Source organism: Equus caballus, chromosome 7, assembly GCF_041296265.1.
Source record: "Equus caballus isolate H_3958 breed thoroughbred chromosome 7, TB-T2T, whole genome shotgun sequence".
Taxonomy (NCBI): Eukaryota; Metazoa; Chordata; class Mammalia; order Perissodactyla; family Equidae; genus Equus; species Equus caballus.
The window spans coordinates 50,104,370-50,124,212 of NC_091690.1; the positions used below are offsets into that span (position 1 = coordinate 50,104,370).

General features: G+C 45.6%; 1 long non-coding RNA gene across 1 annotated transcript; it reads left to right on the forward strand.

Moving 5' to 3' along the window:
• Positions 1–213: 213 nt before the first annotated feature.
• Positions 214–2,998, forward strand: LOC138925151 (uncharacterized). Its single transcript, XR_011440973.1, has 3 exons — positions 214–1,211; positions 1,521–1,677; positions 2,700–2,998. It is a non-coding gene; the product is annotated as an uncharacterized lncRNA (long non-coding RNA).
• The last annotated feature ends 16,845 nt before the right edge of the window (positions 2,999–19,843 follow it).

The following is a 19,843-nucleotide window of genomic DNA, read 5'->3' on the forward strand; positions in this document are numbered from 1 at the left end:
TTTCCTCCTGGAAAGGCGATGACTTCAAATTGTCAAAGCCTCCCCCCATGGCCTGTTGCTGAGGGTGACCAAGTGCGGTGCGAGTTGGCTCGAAAAGTTGGGACACCATTGTTTCACTCCCTCCACATGGAACTGAGGTGACGTCTATGGGGTGGTGACCTCACAATCCTGGGGCACTGGTCACCCTGTCCTAGCTGCTGAGGTGGCTGGAACATAAGTCATCCATGAGATGCCAGGAGACACAATGAAGAAGACCTCTGGCTGCTGTCTCTCCCCTCCCCTGAGCACTCAACTCCTGAAGTGGGATCATCACTCAGAAAGAGGCTTCCCATTGTCCTCCAGACAACTCCAGGGTCCTGGCACAGAGATTTTTCCTGAATATGGGGGTGAAGCAAGGCATAAAACACATAGCTCTTCATCCCTTTCCAAAGTATTAAGATAGCTGGCAGGAGATCATGAAAAGTGCAAGTGAAAGGACACTCTCAAAGAAGTGGAGAATGATTTAAAAGGCAACTAGGAGTAGATTTGTGTATTTCATAAAGATACAGGTTAGACTGTGGGCTGACTGCTTTTCTGGAAAGAACCAGAGAATTAGACTGCTGGGAATGGGCTTGCAAGGGATCGGAACAGATATGCAACAGTGACTTCCGGAAGTGTTTCTACAAAGGACCAGACTGTTATTGGACTAACTGGTAGAGCCAATGATGCCCCCAGGACCCTGATGAAAACAGGAGAGCAATCAGGCAGCAGTTAACTGAATGGAACCACCGCGTGTGGCCCCTAAAGGAGGAAGAGAGCCCTGGCAATACCATTATCCCCCAGGACAGCAGTGGGCGCACCCAGAGCGGGGCCCACCTGAGGAGCTGGGGAAGAGGTTTCTCTCTGTATGGCGGCTGGTGAGAAACAACTTTTGTTCTGAGTTGCTGCCTCAGCGTGTTGCAGTCTGAGGCCCCTGCTCACACCCAGAATCTGGACGGTTAGAGAAGGACCTGAGTTTAGGATTCTGCCCTAAGTTCCCGCTTTACTTCCCAGGGCGTTTTAAATTAAGCACTTAGAGTTCAGCCCGGGAATAGTTAGTGACCTCTGCCACAGCGCACTTCAAGGTACCGGGTGCTTGCTCCCTGCTCTCTGTCTCCTGCTCGCTCCTGACCTGGACAGAGGACGGCCCTTACCCCGGCTCACTGCACCCTCAGCCACCGCTTCTGTGACCTGTGAGTAATAAATCCTGTGACTTTGTCCCTTTCGATGGGTGCATTGAAACTGCCCCTTCAATCAAAGTGAGCCTGTGGGTTTCACTTCCCCACAGTGGGAGCTCGCATGCTGAGGGAGCTCCCTGCTGACCCTGTGTGGGTGGCCTGTGCCCCCTCCTTCAGTGGGTCATAATCTGCCTGTCAATTCAGTACACCAGCTCCAGCTTCTGCACGCAATTGGCCATAGGGATGGGGCTTTGGGCTTTTTGTATGCACTTGATGCCTCGGAGCTGTGAAGGGCTTACTAACCTCCTCTCCTGGACCGCTCAGTCTCTCTGGGAGGAACCACCGCTTGCTGGGATCTGCGGTGGGGATTTCCACTGCTGCATAAGCTGCTGCCGGGTGAAGCCTCGGATTCCCACCCTACACTGTCAGTGCTGTAGGTCAGAGCGCCCTGCAGAGACCGGACTGCAGGCCTCAGTCTGAGGTGGGTGTGTCTCCCACTCCTTTCTGAGAGACCCGGCGGGGTGTCAGGGCTGGAGGTGATGGGTTGTAATCACATTAGGAGGCCCTGGCGTGGAGCCCAGGAGAGCTGACTGGGAAGGTAGGGCTCTGCCCCGTCCCCCCAGGCAGGGACCAGGGGCCAGGGCCATCAGGTCCTGGAGTTGAGGAGAGTTCACCTAGATCGGTGCTGGGAGGGGAGGCGGCTGCTGGGCCCACGGTGTCAGTGGTCAGTATCAGGGTGTTGAGCTTGGCCAGCCAGCCCTACACCATAACAGAGGCAACTCTCCCAGGGGCATCCTGGCAGGCTTCCCGGGTGTACGCTGCTGGGGCAAGTGCTTCTTATGGTGCTGCATTCCTTTGGCTGTCACAAATCATCCCTGACCCCAGGGGACATCAGGAGGCCTACCCCTAACATGGTGCAGCAGAATGAATTCTCCCTAAAAGCAGGTCCCTGAGCACATGGTACCAGGTCCTCCCAAGTCCCCAGAGGAGGTTGGAAAACTACCAGATGCTTGTGAGACCCCTGCTCCAATGGCCTGGGCTCCACTGAGCGTGGTCGTGCGTCAACAGGCCAAATTACCATTGCTCCGTTCTCGGGCCTCAGGAGCTGTCCTGAGTGCATCGGGTAACACTGCACTGGGAGAGGTGGGCTCCAGCCCCTGGGGGATGACGGGGACACCCTAGAATGGGAGGCGGCAGCATGTGAGTCGGGAAGAGGCAACATGCTCAGGTCTTCCCCGTCACTATCCAGCAGAAATGAGAGACAGAGACACGTAACTATAATAATTATCCTGAGAGAAGTGCGAGGTTCTTTAGAAAAAATTTTCCAAAGGGAGGGGTAGAGGGGCACTTGTGGGCTCTTACAGGTCTTTGGAGCCAGCTCCGAGCTGTTGCTCACTGAGACTGAGTCATGCCAGCTGGCTGGACTGGTCAAGGATCACAGAATTCACAATTTGTTAAGAAAAAAAAAAAACCTCAAGTTATTGAGGGCCCATTTTATTACAGATACCCTAGGGGACACCACGGACTTGTCACCACACCGAGGACGCTCGCAAAAGACGTGAGCCACCAGGGCAGAAGATGCAGACAAAAGAAAGGAGGAAATGGACTCTGCAGAAGAGACCCCCCCCCAAGCTCTGGAGCCCACAGGGATGAGGGGGAGATACCCTGGCTCTCCTGACTTGAACTTTTATGGCTTGGCACCAAGCCCAGCCTTCCATCACGGTTGTCACAGCGAAGGCTCACTGTGCATGGAAAACCCTGCATGACACGCACCTCCTGTTACATCAAATCGGATGGTTCAATGGGTGTATCGTTCTGTTGAGAGCCAGGCCCCCACAGAGCCCCTGACCATTTCCACCCCAGAGGAGGCACCCTTGAGGCCAGCATCTCAGGAGTTCTTCTTAAAGGGGGGTCTGCTATTCTTAAGGCCATGCTGTCACAATTCATGGAAATGTCAGCTACAGTACAACAGGCAGTAGACTGCATCGATGCTGTAGCTGGACACAGAACAGAGAATTTTCCAGATCTTGTTTGCCAGTAAAGGTGAATGGGACCCACTGCCCCCTCCCCAGAAACACAACAGAGGGTCCCTGGGGAATATGGGGCTTCTAGACTCCTTATTGGTACCACAGAGGGGTGGCACCTTGTCCCATCTGTCTCATGAGATGACCACCAGGTCTCCCTGCACTGGCAGCTATGGAGATCATGGGTCCCGAATGACCTAATTTCAGGACAGCCCGGCCACGAGTTAGAAGCATTTGCTCAGGCACTGCGGGCTCTGCAAGATACTGCCGACCCCCCCCAACCCAAGGATAGATGCTGTCAACTCTCAGAATGCCCCAGCCCTGGCAGCAGGATCCGGGATCCGTCCCCTGATCTCTGACAGTGGCAGCAATTGAGGCCCCTGTGCTAGGAACCTGGCTGTTCCCCAGAGAGTGTCTCTCGCCTGCGGGACAATCACCCAAAGACTTCTTTAATTATCTATTGGGACACACGTAAGAAACAACCTTGTACTGCTCTCATTGACCCTGGAGCGCCAGTTACAGTGCTTCCTGGGAACCCCTCCAAACCTAAGCCAGGGGCGCCCTTTAAATTACCAGGGGTAGCAGGTGGGACAGGAGACGGCGTTCAACTTCCATTGGCTGTTGCTGTCCAAACAATCTGCATGAAAAACCTTCGGGGCCGGCCCAGTGGCACAGCGGTTAGGTTCGCACATTCTGCTTCAGTGGCCCAGGGTTCGCGGGTTCAGATCCTGAGTGCAGACATGGCACTGCTTGGCAAGTCATGCAGTGGTTGGCGTCCCATATATATTAAACAAAAGTGGAGGAAGATGGGCACAGATGTTAGCTCAGGGCTAATCTTCCGAAAAAAGAAAAAAAATCTTTTAGTGGTGGTGACCTCTCTGGCCATACCCTTTCTTGTTATAGTATGGACGCCTCAAGGTGCCACCACACCATCTGGAACAAACCCACATTCCTGGCCTTCCTGGTGGGAGCTGCCCATTGGGAGCCAGTAAACTACCACTCCTGATTAAGGACTGTAAATACCCCCAATATTATTTCCAATAGGGACTGAGGAATTACGGCCCACAATTCAAGATTTATGAAACACTGCGTCTCCTGTCGATTCTCGCATTTGGCTGGGCTAGAAGCCTGCTACTGTGGAGTGGGGCCTCACAGTCCACGATGGAAATTTAAATGCTCAGGTGCCCCGTATTAAGGCTCCCATTCCCTACATTGTCCAATTAGTAGAAGACATCCAAAGGGCTACAGAGGACTACTGTGCCATGAGCAATCTAGCTAATGTGTTCTCTTCAGTATCGATCACCAAGGAGTCCCAGTCCAATTGTTTGCATATTTGAAGGGACCCAACATACCTTTACCCGGTTGCCTATGGGTGATCTTAACAGCCAGGCTATTGCCCACAATCTTTGCTGGCAAAACCTGGATGCCCTTACAGTGTCCCCTCCCACTCTCAGACACTATATTGATGACATTGTAAGTCAGGGCCCTTCAGAGGATGTGGTGCATGAGAGCCTAGCATGGCTGGTGACCCACCTACAATGTAGAGGATGAGCTATGGCCCCACATAAAATTCAAAGGCAGCCACAACTGTTAAATTTCTGGGACTTCATAGGTCCTCTAAAGGCTGGGAAATTTCACTTGCAAATGAACATCAATTCTTAACTATTCAGCCTCCCATCAAGCTACAAGCCCAACACATCTTATTTCTCTTCACATTTTGGAGGAACACACACCACACTTAGCCATCACTCTCAGACTCATTCACGCAGTCACACAATCCCCCACAATTCATCAGGGAGAATCTCAACAGCAAGACTTACAGCTGGTGTAAAGGTCAGTTCATCAACCTCTCCCCTTGGGTGCTCCTGGCTCCTCCTTCAGATGGAGGCCCTGGCCACCATGGACTATGCGTCCTGGACCCTTGGACTAAACATGCCTCCTCCTGGTTGCCTATGGGCTTCTAGAACAGAGGGCTGCCTCCCCCAGCTGCCTGCTATACCCCATTGGAATATGAAATTCTGCCCACTCATTGGGCTTTGTTAGAAACAGAGGCCTTCACAGGACAGGGGCCTGGTCTCTGCATGCCCACATTCCTGTCACATCATGGATAAGGGATGCCTCCCAACAGTGGCTCAGCATGGCCACCAATGCCTCTTAGCTAAACTGGAAATGGTACCTTCAGGAATGGGCTACACCTGACATGGCAGATCTTTCTAAATTACAGGAGGATGTGACTTCCCTGAGCCTCACCCCATGGACCTTGAGGAACTGGTGACGGTACCCCCATTGCCTAAGCCTCTGGTGGCCTGGGTGGACCCTGGGAAGAGCTGATGGAGCTACTAAGAGTCCGTGTACTTCACAGACAGCAATGCCACCACTGGACATGGTGGAGCCTGATGGAGAGCAGTAGTGTGCCTTCCTGCCAGTGGTGCCACTCATCAAAGATGGCAAGTCAGGGTTGGCTCAGCTTTGTGAGCTGGTGGCAGTACAAATGGCTGTGCAGAGTCCCGTTGCCCATGACAAGCCTCTTGTCCACATTTTTACTGAGTCATGGGCAGTTGCTAACAGGCTAGTGGTTTGGTTGGGCCAATGGGAGTGGGACAATTTTCACATTCCAGGCCGTGGTGTTTGGAGAGCACCAATTTGGAGGGACATTCTCCAGGCACCAGTCACAATTATGGTCACTCACATTTCAGAACATACAAATGCTGTCGCATCAGAGTTACTTTTCAGAAACTCTGAAAAGTAGAATTTAGCCTTTGTAAGAGACAGGTCCATTTGTAAAGGAAATCTCCATCTGTAAAGGTGTCTCCCTCTGTGTACCAGGAAGAAGGGGGGATGACCTTCTCTCTAGAAACTCTTCTCAGTGTAGAAGGCAAGGACTCAAATCTGCATAATGACCTTACTCTTGTTTACTGTGCTTTTCTGGGAACCTCCCATAACTGACTTCCCCGACCCCCAGCATCCTCCTTTGTCTTCAGCTGAGGAGTGTATTTAAGGTGAGACACTCTGCCATTTTGGTGAGTTACTCAGTTTTTCTGGGTCTCTCCCGTGTATACATGTTATAAAGCTTTGTTTGATTGTCTCCTGTTATTCTGTCTCATGTGAATTTAATTCATTGTCCAGGCAGAAGGACCTAGAGTGGGTAGTGGAAATGTCTTCCTCCCCTACATATACATACATTTGTTTAGTTGAAATGAATCTGTAAGATAGCAAAGTGGAACTCTAGAAGACTCATTGCCAATATAGCCTTGTCCCCTCCAGTGCTGTTAATCTAGCCACCCCCAATATAGTTCTGATCATTTCTTTTTTTTTTTAAGATTTTATTTTTCCTTTTTCTCCCCAACGCCCCCTGGTACATGTTGTGTATTTTTAGTTGTGGGTCCTTCTAGTTTTGGCATGTGGGATGCCGCCTCAGCATGGCTTGATGAGTGGTCCCATGTCTGTGCCCAGGATCGGAACCAGCGAAACCCTGGGCCACCAAAGCACAGTGCACGAACTTAGCCACTCGGCCACAGGGCCGGCCCTTGATCATTTCTTGAGACTGCTGTCAGTGTTTCTTTAGATAGGTCAATGGGAATGCATATGTTTCTTAACCACATTTGTCCTTGTAATGAGCAGTCAGACTCTACATTTTGGGTGACTGCTCACAGCTTAAGTCCCACCCACCCTCTTCCCCTTGTGCCCCGACCTGGACAAGCTGAGGAGGAAGCCTGGGTGCTCTCTCCTCTAGAGCAGGCAGGAGATTCCGACCACCCCAGCCCCTGCCTGTGTGCAGAGCTCTTGCCCCGGCCCCACCCCCAGGGCCAGTGAACCCCCAGGCCAGACTCCATTCCTTGCTTTCTGAGCCCTGTGAGAGCTGCTTGAGAGGCTGGCCCTGCCCTCCCCTCAGACCTCTCTTATGTGAGTCCTGAGCCTTTTCCTATCCTGTCTGTGTGTGTGTGTGTGCCACCCTGGCATCAGTGTCAACAAGGGAACCAGCCCTCTGCAGGTGACCATAACAGTTGGCACCCTTCGCAGCATGTCCAGACATGACCCTACCCGTGGGTCTGTCTTGTCCTGCTCTGACTTGCTTACCGGCTCTGCCACCTTGTGGTGACTGGCACTGTGGGTGCAGCTTCCTGGGGAGCTCGTGCTGTGAGCTCAGTGGCCCCATGCTGCATTGCTGACCCTATAGTTCTAAGCCACAGTTGTAGGTTCAGCTGCCCAGTGCTGGCAGTTTGAAGAATTTATAGGCAGTTGGGAGCAGGACTGTTACAGGCTCTTAACATCAGCACTGATATCAGTTCCCCACAATGAACCCAGAGTATATGGGGTGAAAACTAAAACCCACCACCCCCTTTCCTGCTTCTCTAGCTCCACTCATATGTAAATACTTGTTTCTTTAAACTTGGACTCTTTGAGCTTTACAGCTAAATGGAAGATACAAATTGTTAAAAGCCCAGGTGGCCTGGAGTTGGAGGCACACTAAAGTTTAGCTAATCATGTGTCCCTGAGTTTGCCAGGAAAGCTGCTGTCTCGAGAGTATCAAGGAGCAGAGGCTTCCCAGACCTCAACTCCTCGACTCCCGGCGCTCGAACCTGCCTCAAACAAGAAGAGGAGACAACGGCGAAGGACGCCCACCTGCCATCCTCCTATCTCACCCTCCCCCCATGCCTTGCTGCAAGCAGCCTTTCAAGGCCAAACGCAGGCTGGTGGGAAAGCACCGAGCTGCACAAACTACATGTTCCCCCCTCCCCTACCCAAAACCCCAAATAAAAATCCCTACCCATTCCCCATCCGGGAGCTAGCAATTATTGAGGCATGAGCCCTTGCTTTGCTCCCTGTGCCTGGCATAGTAAAAACCTTTCCTCTTCCACTCAAGACTCTGTTTTCATTATTTGGATTGGCATCGGATTCAGAGACCGAACTTTCGGTTACAGGACTATGGATTGGGGCCTCCTTAAATGAGTCCTGGGTCGTGTTTCTGGTGGGATCTTTCTGTTTGTTAGAGTGAAGCTGTGACAGAGGCTGGGTGGGCCCTGACATACTCCAGGGATGAGGGTAGACAGGGACTATACCCTTTGCAAGAGGTGGGTCCATCACATGGTCACTCTTGAAAGAGCCGTCATTTAAAGAAAAAGAAGTGAGGGGAAAGACAGGCAGTAGGTGGCAGGCTGAGTCCACGCTTCTGACACCAGAGGGCTCCCCGGGCTGCTTCAGTACCTCTGCTGCTGCCCCTACCTCTACTGCCACAAGGATCCTGACCTTCAGGGTTGCAGGGGACAACACCCATGGTACCCCTATGACACAAGGGATTAGTTCAAACCTGACTTAAGCCCAGTTGTTATAGGGGAGGCTCAGAACCCTGGTGGTGCTAGGTGTCATATTACAGTTCCACCTGGGAACCCACTAAATTTAAGAGAGGTGCCCCTGATCATCTTAGGGGTGTTAAAGAATATAATATGGAGGACAAATAGGACAAGTATTTCATCTTTAGCCATCAGAACCGTGTTCCTGCCTAAATTCTCCATGGTCATAACACCCATCCTCATAAAATATCCCATAGTGAGCTGAGGAGTTCTGAACCAATGATCAGAGCTAAGTGATCAGAGTTAAAATTAAATGAAGTCTCTGCCACTTACAAATTGGCTTGACAAATTGGGACCCAGGGACCTTAGCACCCAAATAAAGTAGTTAATATGGCCCAATATAAATCACCCAGGGCCTTGAAGGATTGAAAACTTATAGAGGAAGCCTAGTTAGTGAAGGATTGATTATTCCCAGTGCTTTTAACAGCCCAATTTGTCCTATTAAACCTATTTGTCCTCTAGAGCTCCCAGACTTCATTCCTGTGGCTGCTCATGGATCCCCATCCTCCTTTGTATCACTGAACAGTATTTCTTTGTATGGATTCACCACTGTTTGTGTTTTCTGTTCAACTCTTGAAGGACATCTTGCTTAAAATGCTAACTCTTGCCAATTGTGAATAAAGTGCCAACAAACATTCATGTGTAGGTTTTGTGTGTTTTCAACTCATTTGGAAAAATACCAACAGCGTGATTGTTGGATCTCACTCTACATAGTAACAGTGCATTTTGATTTGAAAGAACGTTCCTGTGTTTCACTGTAGGTGGACCTAATTCCATTTCCACCAGCAATGAATGAGGCTCACCTGTAGCTTTGCATCTTCACTAATACTTGGTGTCCTGAGTGTTTTGAGTTTTACTCATTTAACAAGTGTTTGTTGATGCATCGTTGTTTTATTTGCAATTTCTTTTTATTATTGAGTTCATAATAGTTTAGATGAATGTGAGATGTTACTTGTACATTATTTCTTTTTTTGTTTTGAAGGAAGATTAGGTCTGAGCTAACATCTGTGCCCATCTTCCTCTACTTTATATGTGGGACTCCTGCCACAGCACGGCTTGCCATGCAGTGACATGACTGCACCCGGCATCTGAACCGGTGACCCCCGGGCTGCCAAAGTGGAACCTGCACACTTAACTGCCGTGCCACTGAGCCAGCTCTTGATACACTCCTCTATGATGTCTGCTCGAGGGTTCAGGGACTCCATTTTTCTTTTCTTTCTTCCTTTGTGTCTTCCATCTCTAATATTTCTGTTTGATTCTCCTTTATAGTTTAGATTTCTTTTATGAAGTAGCTCCTGAACTCCCTGAGTTGTTTCTCTACATTGTCTTTTACCTCGTTGAGTTTTTTGATGATAGCTATTTTGAATTCACTGTCATTTACATGAGATACTTCTGTGTCCTCAGGAGTGATTTCTGGGTACTTCTCATTTTTCTCTCTGGTCTGGAAATTTGATAATGGTTTTTGATATTGCTAGAAGGGGTCACTCTGTTTTTCTGCATCCTGGTATTATTAGGTTGCAGTTACCTCCCAACGCTAATGGGTGGGGGTCAAGAGCCATGTATGCTGAGCCATCAGCCCTCAGCTGAAATCCCAGGGTCTGGAGCAATGCTGGGTGGGGTTGGGGAGGGGTTCCTTCTCCTGCATGCTCTTGTTGTTTTCCCCCTCTGCTCTCACCATCTGCTCCCCTGGGGTGTTGGCTTGATGAGGTCACCTCCTGCAAAAGCTCTTGCTTCACTAGAGGTCTTCCCTCTAGGCTGCATGGGCCCTCTGGGATGCTTGCTGCTCCCACAAATGAACGGCCCCTCCCCCGTTCATTCCCTCTCAGAGGCCTCCCGCATTCCCCGATCATGGCCTTTGGGTGGGGTGAAGTTTTCACTTACCCCATTCCACCTCCTCCGAGGGGGGCTCCAGCCTCGCCACCCTCCGTAGTAGGGCTGCTTGTGTCTCTCTGACGTTATTTGTGTTGTGTTTAGATGTCCTCTGAGTATGAATGTTTTTTCGTTGTGTATTGGAGGGGGATGATTACCAGGAAAGTTCACTCTGCCTGATGCTGACGTCCTCAGTGGCTCAGGTTTGCAGGTTCAGATCCTGGGTGCAGAGCTACACCACTGTTCAGCCATGCTGTGGCAGTTACATAGGAAATCGAGGACGATTGGCACAGATGTAAGCTCAGGGCTAATTCTCCTCAAGCAAAAAAAGAAGCAGATTGCCAACACTTGTTAGTTCAGGGTGACTCTTGCTCAGAAAAAAGAAGCTGTAATGTTTTGATGAGACAGAATCTCTGGACTGTGAGCTTCAGAACAGGTTGTTAGCGTTCATTCCTCCCCTGTTGTCAGAGAAATTCTGAAGAATCTGGGAGTTGTCTTACAGCTCTTTCCTTGATCAGACAAGGTTTTGGCCAATTAGATTTCTTTGAGTGATGGCCTAAGTTAGCAGAGCACGGAAAGCTTTGGGCATATAGGAAAAGTTTTACCCTGCTTTCCTGCATGAAGCATGAGACAATTTTTTCCAGTCTTCAAAATGAGAACGTCCTTGGGTTACTAGTGGAAATATACATACATTTTGCGGGTTCCCTAAGACTGGACTCCCTGATGCTTTTAACTCTCAAACTACTCCAAACTGTATCTCTAGCAAATTCATTGTTAACCAGATATGTGTTTCCAGGGGTTGCTGGCTGCAGTTGCTTCTCCTCCAGGTAAGCAGTAATTCTCCATACTTCTCAGTTTCTCATTTGGGAAGCATTGGTTTGCCGTGTCATCTCAAATCTCGCTTGGATCTAAGGAGAAGTGTTGCTTTTCAGGTGGTTGGTTTTTTTTCTTCTTGTGAAGATGAGATCACTCAGAGCTCTTTATACATCAGAACAGAAACCATCCATTCACCTCTGTTGCTGTGTTTCCTCTTGTGAGACTATCCCATTTGCACGTGTGAATCCTACTCCTAGAGCAATGTGGGTGGTTTCAAAGTTTTCTTTTTTGTCTAAGGCATCTAAAAAGATTATGTTTTCTCTGGTTTTGGATTTATTTTTCTCATCTTCTAAAAATTCCATTACCTGAATACCCATTTGTTACCCCAAAGACATTTTCCGTTGGTTATCTTCTGTTTTATCACTGGCCTTTTGAAGGTCAGGATTAACACCCTACATAAAATGGGATTGGATGCCACGACTTTGTTGCCACACACATCAAGTGAATAAGAATATGTTCATTGCTCACAGGTACTTTCTACGGAGAGCAGGGCAAGGCTAAGCAGGCTGGAGTGGCTTGTGTGAGGGAGAATAGCTTGAACTTTAAGGTGTATTTGTGTAGAGGCTGCAGGTTTCCAAGCTTTGACCCTCCTAAGAGTTCACACAAAAAAGATACATGTGTCAACCCTCCTGACTTGTTTATCCATTGTGGGCCAGACAGGGTGAGCAGGTAGCTAAAGCTTATTGAGAGTCAAATATCAAAAATGAGGTGACGTCAGCATCATGGCAGAGTGAGATCTTCCCTTAGTCTGTCCCCCTAAGATACAATGAAAAGGATAGTCACAAACAAAGAGAAGAAATTCACAAGAGACAACAGATGTCTGAGCGATCCAAGCCGCCATATGTCTGAAGGTGGGGGTGCAGAACCCCGCCTCAGCAGGCAGTGGGAGGAAGTAAGCAGATCTCTTCTCCCTGCTGAGTGGCAGCCATTTGGGTGTGGGACTTCATGTGGTGCCTGGCACATGACTCAGAGAAGAAGGGGAGAAAGGCAGCCATCCATGGGAACACTCTCACTCTTGGAGTTGCCTCAGCCTGTGGGAATGCTCCACACCAAGGCAGCTAAGCAATTGTGAGGGTGCCCCCACCAAGCCAAACAGCCCAGGCAGGCAGACAGTGAGTGGAGAGCAGAAGTGTGCAGGACCACATGCAGGAAAGAAAGCACCCCTCCTACCTGGTGCATAGGCTCTGCCAGCCAGTCAGAGCAGGGGTCCCTGACAGAGTGACTGTGCCTGTGCCTGTGCCTATGTGTGTAAAGCAGCAGCAGCCAGCAGGCAAACAGAGATGGGCCCTGGTGGCACAGCTGCCAATAATAGGAACAACTGCCAGGGGTCATGGTGGGCTCAGAAAACACAGCTCCCGTCTCCCCCAGGGGTGGCCAGTGGACTCTGCAACCACATAGTACCACTATTTGGTGGGAAATGTCCACCCCATCGAACAGCATAAAGACGTACATTAACACACCAGACCAGAAGCAAAATGACAAGTACCTAGAAATCAATCAAGAAGTCACAGAAATGTAAAATCCAAATGACAGAAAACTCAAAATAGTTATCATAAATAAACTCAGTGAGTTACAAGAAAATTCAGAAAGACAGTTCAATAAAATCTGGAATAAAATTAATGAACACAGGGAATTTTTCACAAAAGAGCTTGAAAGTATAAAAAAAAAGTCCAATCAGAAGTGTTAGAGATGAAAAGCTATTAATGAGATGCAGAAAAATCTGGAATACTTAATGAACAGAGCTGATATTATGGAGAGCAGAATCAACAATTTAGAGCATGTAAATATAGAAATGTTTCTGATGGAGGAGGTGAGAGAACTAAGAGTCAAATGACGAAACCCTTGAGAAATACCTCACTCAATCAGGAAATGCAACATAAGGATTGTAGACATTCCAGGGGGAGAAGGGAGCAGTGAGCTTGTTCAAAGAAATAATCGCTGAAAACTTCCCAACCTGGGGAAGGAGCTGGAATTACATGTAAATGAGGCTAACAGAACCGCTAATAGCATCATAGTAAAAAGACCTTTTCCAAGGCATATATTCGTACAACTGGCAAAATTCAATGACAAAGAAAAAACAGTAAGGGCAGTAAGGCAGAAGAAAATAACCTAAAAGGAACTTCGATCAGGCTTTCAGCAGATTTCTCAGCAGAAACCTTACAGGCTAGGAGAGTGGAATAATATATTCAATATTTTGGAAGACAAAAATTTTGAGCCAAGAATATTCTATCTGGTGAAACGATCCTTCAGATAAGATGGAGAAATAGAACTTTCCCATATTAAAAGGGAAAAGCTGAGGGGGTTCATTTCCACAAGACCACCCCTACAAGAAGTGATCAAGGAGGCCCTCAGACATGAGAAAAAGGATTTAGAAAGCCTTGAGCAAAGAGATAAATAGACAAAATCAGAAAATTGCAGCGCTCTTTCAGAACAGGTTACTAAACACTTAATTATAACATTAAAGATAAATGGAAGGAAAGCATCAAGAATGACTATAATTACTTCATTTTAATCACAGACTCACAACACAAAATGGAGTAAGTTTTGACAGCAATAATTTAAATTTAAACAAAAATTTAAATAAGGGATGGCACCTACTTATACTAAGGAATTAAGAGGCTTTGAGAAAATGGACTATGTCATTTATGAAATCTTTTATACAAACCACATGGTAGGCACTAAACAAAAATCAGAACAGACACACAAATGAGAAACACAGAAAACTGGGAAAACCATCCTAGAGAATCACAAAACTCAATTGGCAGTTGGAAATACACAGGACAAGAAACAAAGAAAGCCAGAACAACCATAAAACAGGTGTTAAAATGGCAGTATCAAGCCCTCATATATCAATAATCCCTCTAAATGTAAATGGATTGAATTCTCCAATGGAAAGACACAGAGTGGCAAGATGGATTGAAAAACAAGACCCAACAATATGCTGTCTAAGGAAACATATCTCAGCTCTAAAGACAAACACAGACTCAGAGTGAAGGGATGGAAGACGATACTCCAAGCTCATGGCCCACAAAAGAAAGCAGGTGTCACAATACTTACATCAGACAAAGGAGACTTCAAGTTGAAAAGGCAATGAGAGACAACGAGGGGCAGCACACACTGATAAAAGGGACACTCCCCCAAGAGGACATAACGCTTACGAATATATATGCACCTAATGCAGTAGCACCAAAGTACATAGGGCAACTATTAACAGAACTAAAGGGAGAAATTAACAGGTACACAGTAGTAGTAGGGGATCTCAAAACCCCTCTGACACCAATGGATAGATCATCCAGACTGAAAGCCAACAAGGAAATAGTGGAATTAAATGAAAAACTAGACCAGAAGGACTTAATAGATATATATAGAAGACTCCATTAAACAACAAGATGAGTACACATTCTTCTTAAGTTCACAGGCAACATTCTCAAAGAGAGACCATATGTTGGGAAACAAGGCAGACCTTAATAAACTCAAGAAGATTGAAATCATATCAAGCATCTTTGCAGTGAAATTAGTGAAATGCTGTGAAATTAGAAGTCAACAACAAGAAAATAGCTGAGAAAGTGACAAATATATGGAGACTAAATAACATGCTACTGAACACCCAATGGATCATTGAAGAAATTAAAGGAGAAATCAAAAAATACCTGGAGACACATGAAAATGAAAATACATCATGCAACTCCTATGGGATGCAGCAAAAGTTGTCCTGGGAGGGAAATTCATAGCAATACACGCCCACCTTAACAAAAAATAAAATCTCAAAGTATCAATCCTAAACTACACCTAACAGAACTAGCAAAAATGAAAGCCCAAAGTCAGCAGAAGGAGGGCAATAATAAAAATCAGAGGGGAAATAAATGCAATAGAAACCCAAAAATCGGTAGAAAGGATCAATGAAACTAAAAGCTGGCTCTTTGAGAAGATAAACAAAATTGACAAGTCCTTTGCCAGACTCACTAAGAAAAAGTAGAGAAGGCTCAAATAAATAAAATAAGCAATGAAAGAGAAGAAATTGCAACAGATACCACAGAAATACAAAGGATTATAAGAGAATACTTTGAAAACCTATATGGCAACAAATTGGACAATCTAGAAGAAATGGATAAATTCTTAGACTCATAAAATCTCTCAAAACTGAGTCAATAAGAAATAGAGAATCCGAATAGACCAATTACAAGTAAAGAGATAGAAACAGTAATCAAAAACCTCCCTAAAAATAAAAGTCCAGGGGCCAGCCTGGTGGCGCAGCAGTTAGGTGCGTGTGTTCCGCTTTGGCAGCCCACAGTTAGCTGGTTCGGATCCTAGGTGCCAACATGGCACCACTTAGCAAGCCATGTTGTGGTAGGTGTCCCGCATACAAAGTAGAGGAAGACGGGCACGGATGTTAGCTCAAGGCCAGTCTTCCTCAGCAAAAAGAGGAGGATTGGCAGCAGATGTTAGCTCAGAGCTGATCTTCCTCAAATGAAAAAGAAAGAGAAAAAAGGAAAACAACTCCAGGACCAGATGGCTTCTCTGAAGACTTCTACCAAACATTCAAAGAAGAAGAATATCTACACTTCTCAAACTGTTCCAAAAAATTTAAGAAGATGGAATACTTGCTAACTTATTCTATGAGTCCAAAATCACCCTGATCCTAAAGCCAGACAAGGACAAAACAGAGAAAGAAAATTACAATATTGCTGATGAACATAGATGCAAAAATGCTCAACAAAATATTGGCCAACTGAGTACAGCAAGACATTAAAAGGATCCTATGCCATGATCAACTGGAATTTATACCAGGGATGCAGAGATGGTTCAACATCCACGAATCAATGTGATATACCACTTTAATAAATGAGGAATGAAAATCACATGATCATCTGAACAGATGGAGGGAAAGCATTTGACAACATCCAACATGCATTCTTGATAAAAACTATCTATAAAATGGGTATAGAAGGAAAGCTCTTCAGTATAATAAAGGGCATCTATGACAAACCTACAGCCAACATCATACTCTTGGAGAAAAACTGAATGCCATCCCTCTGAGAACAGGAAAAAGAAAACAGTGCTCACTTTTGCCACTCTTATTCAGTATACTACTGGAGGTTTTGTCCAGAGAAATCAGACAAGAAAATGAAATAAAAGGAATCCGAGTTGCCAAGGCAGAAGTGAAACTCTCACTGCAGGCAGATGACATGATTCTATTTAAGCAAACCCTAAAGAATCCATCAGAAAACTATTAGAAGTAATCAACAACTACAGCAAAGTGGCAGGGCAGAAAATCAACTTACAAACATCAGTTGTATTTCCTTGCTCTAATAACCAACTACCAGAAAGAGAACTCAAGAATACAATCACATTTACATTTGCAACAAAAACAATAAAATATCTAGTAATAGATTTAACCAAGGAGGTGAAAGCCTCGTACCACGAAAACTATAAGACATTATTAAAAGAAATCAGTGATGATATAAAGAGATGAAAAGTTATTCAATGCACGTGGATTGGAAGAATAAATAGAGTTAATATGTCTATACTACCTAAAGCAATCTACAGATTCAGTGCAATCCCAATGACATTATTCAGGGAAACAGAACCAAGAATCCTAAAATTCATATGGGGCAACAAAAGATTCCGAATAACTAAAGCCATCTTGAGAAAAAAGAGCAAAGCTGGAGGCATCACAACCACTGACTTCAAAATATATTACAAAGATATAGCAATCAAAATAGCATGGTACTGGTACAAAAACAGGTACACAGATCAGTGGAACAGAATTGAAAGCCCAGAAGTAAAACCACACATGTACTGGCAGCTAATCTTCGACAAAGGAGCCAAGCACATACCACACAGAAAGGAAAGTCTCAATGTACGGTGTAGGGAAAACTGGACAGCCATGAGCAAAAGACTGAAAGTAGACCACTATCTTTGACAAAACACCAAAATTAAGTCAAAATGGATTAAAGACTTGAAGGTAAGATGTGAAACCATAAATCTCCTAGAATAAAATATAGGCAGTACACTCTTGGACATCAGTCTTAGCAGCATGTTTTTGAATACCATGTCAACTCAGGCTGGGGAAACAAAAGAAAAGATAAACAAGTGGAATTATGTCAGACTAAAGAGCTTCTGAAAAACCAAAGAAACAAGAACAAAATGAAAAGACAACCCACCAACTTGGAGAAAATATTTGCAAATCATATATCTGATAATGGGTTTTCTCCAAGATATATAAAGATCTCATTCAACTCAACAACATAAAAAGAAACAAGTCAATCAAAAAATGAGCAGAGGATGGGGCTGGCCCCGTGGCCGAGTGGTTAAGTTCGCACGCTCCGCTGCAGGCGGCCCAGTGTTTCGTTGGTTCGAATCCTGGGCGCGGACACGGCACTGCTCATCAAACCACGCTGAGGCAGCGTCCCACATACCACAACTAGAAGAACCCACAACGAAGAATACACAACTATGTAACGGGGGCTTTGGGGAGAAAAAGGAAAAAATAAAATCTAAAAAAAAAAAAAAATGAGCAGAGGATATGAACAGACACTTTTCTGAAGAAGACAGACAGTTGGCCAACAGGCACATGAAAAGATTTTTGAACATCACTAATCATTGGGGAAATACAAATCAAAACTACAGTGAGCTGTCACCTTACACCTGTTAGACTGTGTACAATTACCAAGACAAAAAACAACAACTATTGGAAAAGATGTGGAGAAAGGGAACCCTCATATGCTGCTGGTAGGAATGCAAACTGGTGCAGCCACTATGGAAAACAGTATGAAGATTTCTCAAAAAGTAAAAATAGAAATACCATGTGGTCCAGCTATCCTGCTACTGGCTGTTTATCCAAAGAACTTGAAAAGAACAATTCAAAGAGACTTATGCACCCCTATGTTCAATGCAGCATGATTCACAATAGCTAAGATGTGGAAGCAATCCAAGTGCCCATCAACTGATGATTGGGTAAAGAAGAGATGGGACATATATACAACGGAATACTACTCAGTCGTGAAAAAAGAGAAAATCATCCCATCTCCAACAACATGGATGGACCTTGAGGGTATAATGTTAAGCTAAATAAGGCAGATGGAGAAAGACAGACATCACAGGATTTCACTGATATGTGGAAGATAAACAAACACATGGACAAAGAGGACAGATTAGTGGTTCCCAGATGGGAAGCAGGTGGGGCAGTGGGCATAAGGGGTAAAGGGGCACATATATGTAGTGACTGACAATAATAATGTACACCTGACGCTTCACAATGTTATAAACTATATGACCTCAATAAAATAAAAAGTGGAGAATGAGGTGAAAGACAATTAGTAGATCCGTCTATTTTATGAAGACACAGTTTAGACTGTAGGCTGATTGAGAGAACCAGGGAATCAGACTGCTGGAAGCACATTTGGAAGATGAGAACAGATATCAAACAGGGGCTTCAGGAAGCATTTCTTCAAAGGAGCCAGCATTTCACTGGAGTATTTGGTAGAGCAAGTTATGCCCCCAGGACACTGGTGAAAACAGTAGAGCAAGAGCCAGCAGTTAATCTCGTTTAAGCACCGGTTGTGTCCATGGAAGAGGAAGAGAGCCCCCATGCCACTGTGTCAGGACAGCAGACACAGCCAAAGCCATGCCCGATTCCAGGGGCTAAGTCGTAAGTTTTCCTCTGTGTGCAGGACATGGACTTAGCTAAACTATTCTGCCCAGTCACTGAACAAAGAAACAAGCTAATAATAATAAAGAGTCCCAGTAGGAAGGGGACCAGTACCCAGTTGCTACCATATATTACCTATAACGTGTGGATTGTATCAAAGATATGAAACATGCAAAGATTCCAGAAAGTAGGAACTGTATACTGGGGAAAAAACAGCAGTTGAACAAATAACCCAACAATTAGATGAAACCACAGTAAAATTAACAAGCGATGTCTCAGCAGAGAAAAGGGAGGTTAGGAGGCAGAGGGACAACATATTGTACGTGCACAAATTAAACACCTGTCAGCTAAGAATCCCATATTCACCAAAACTACTTTAAGGAATATAAAGATGAAATAAAGACTTTCCCAGATTAACAAAAACTGAGAGAGTATATTAATAGGCAACTGCCTTATGAGGTTATTGATGGAGTTCTTCAGGTTGAAATCAAGTGAGCCAGGATGGTAGTTGATATCAACCTAAAGAGAGAAGAACAGCAGTCCACGTAATTATGCATGTATATCGAAGACAGGATAAATACCTATTTTTTCTTTCTTTTAGCTGATATCAAGGGAACCGTATAAAATAGTATGTATTTAATGTGCTGTTGTCCTTATTCCATATAGAGCTGTAACATATGTGTAATTTGTTTCTCATTAAAAGCACAAAGGTCCTGGGTGGGAGCAAAGCTGTGTTGTGCTAAAGAAGTGACTATAGACAGCAAAGAAATAAATGTAACAAGATATTATTGGTTCTAGCATTAGTAGATGTAATCTGCATCAGAATAATACCACAAAAATGGCAAAAGAGAATAGAGCTCTGTGTGAGTAAAGATT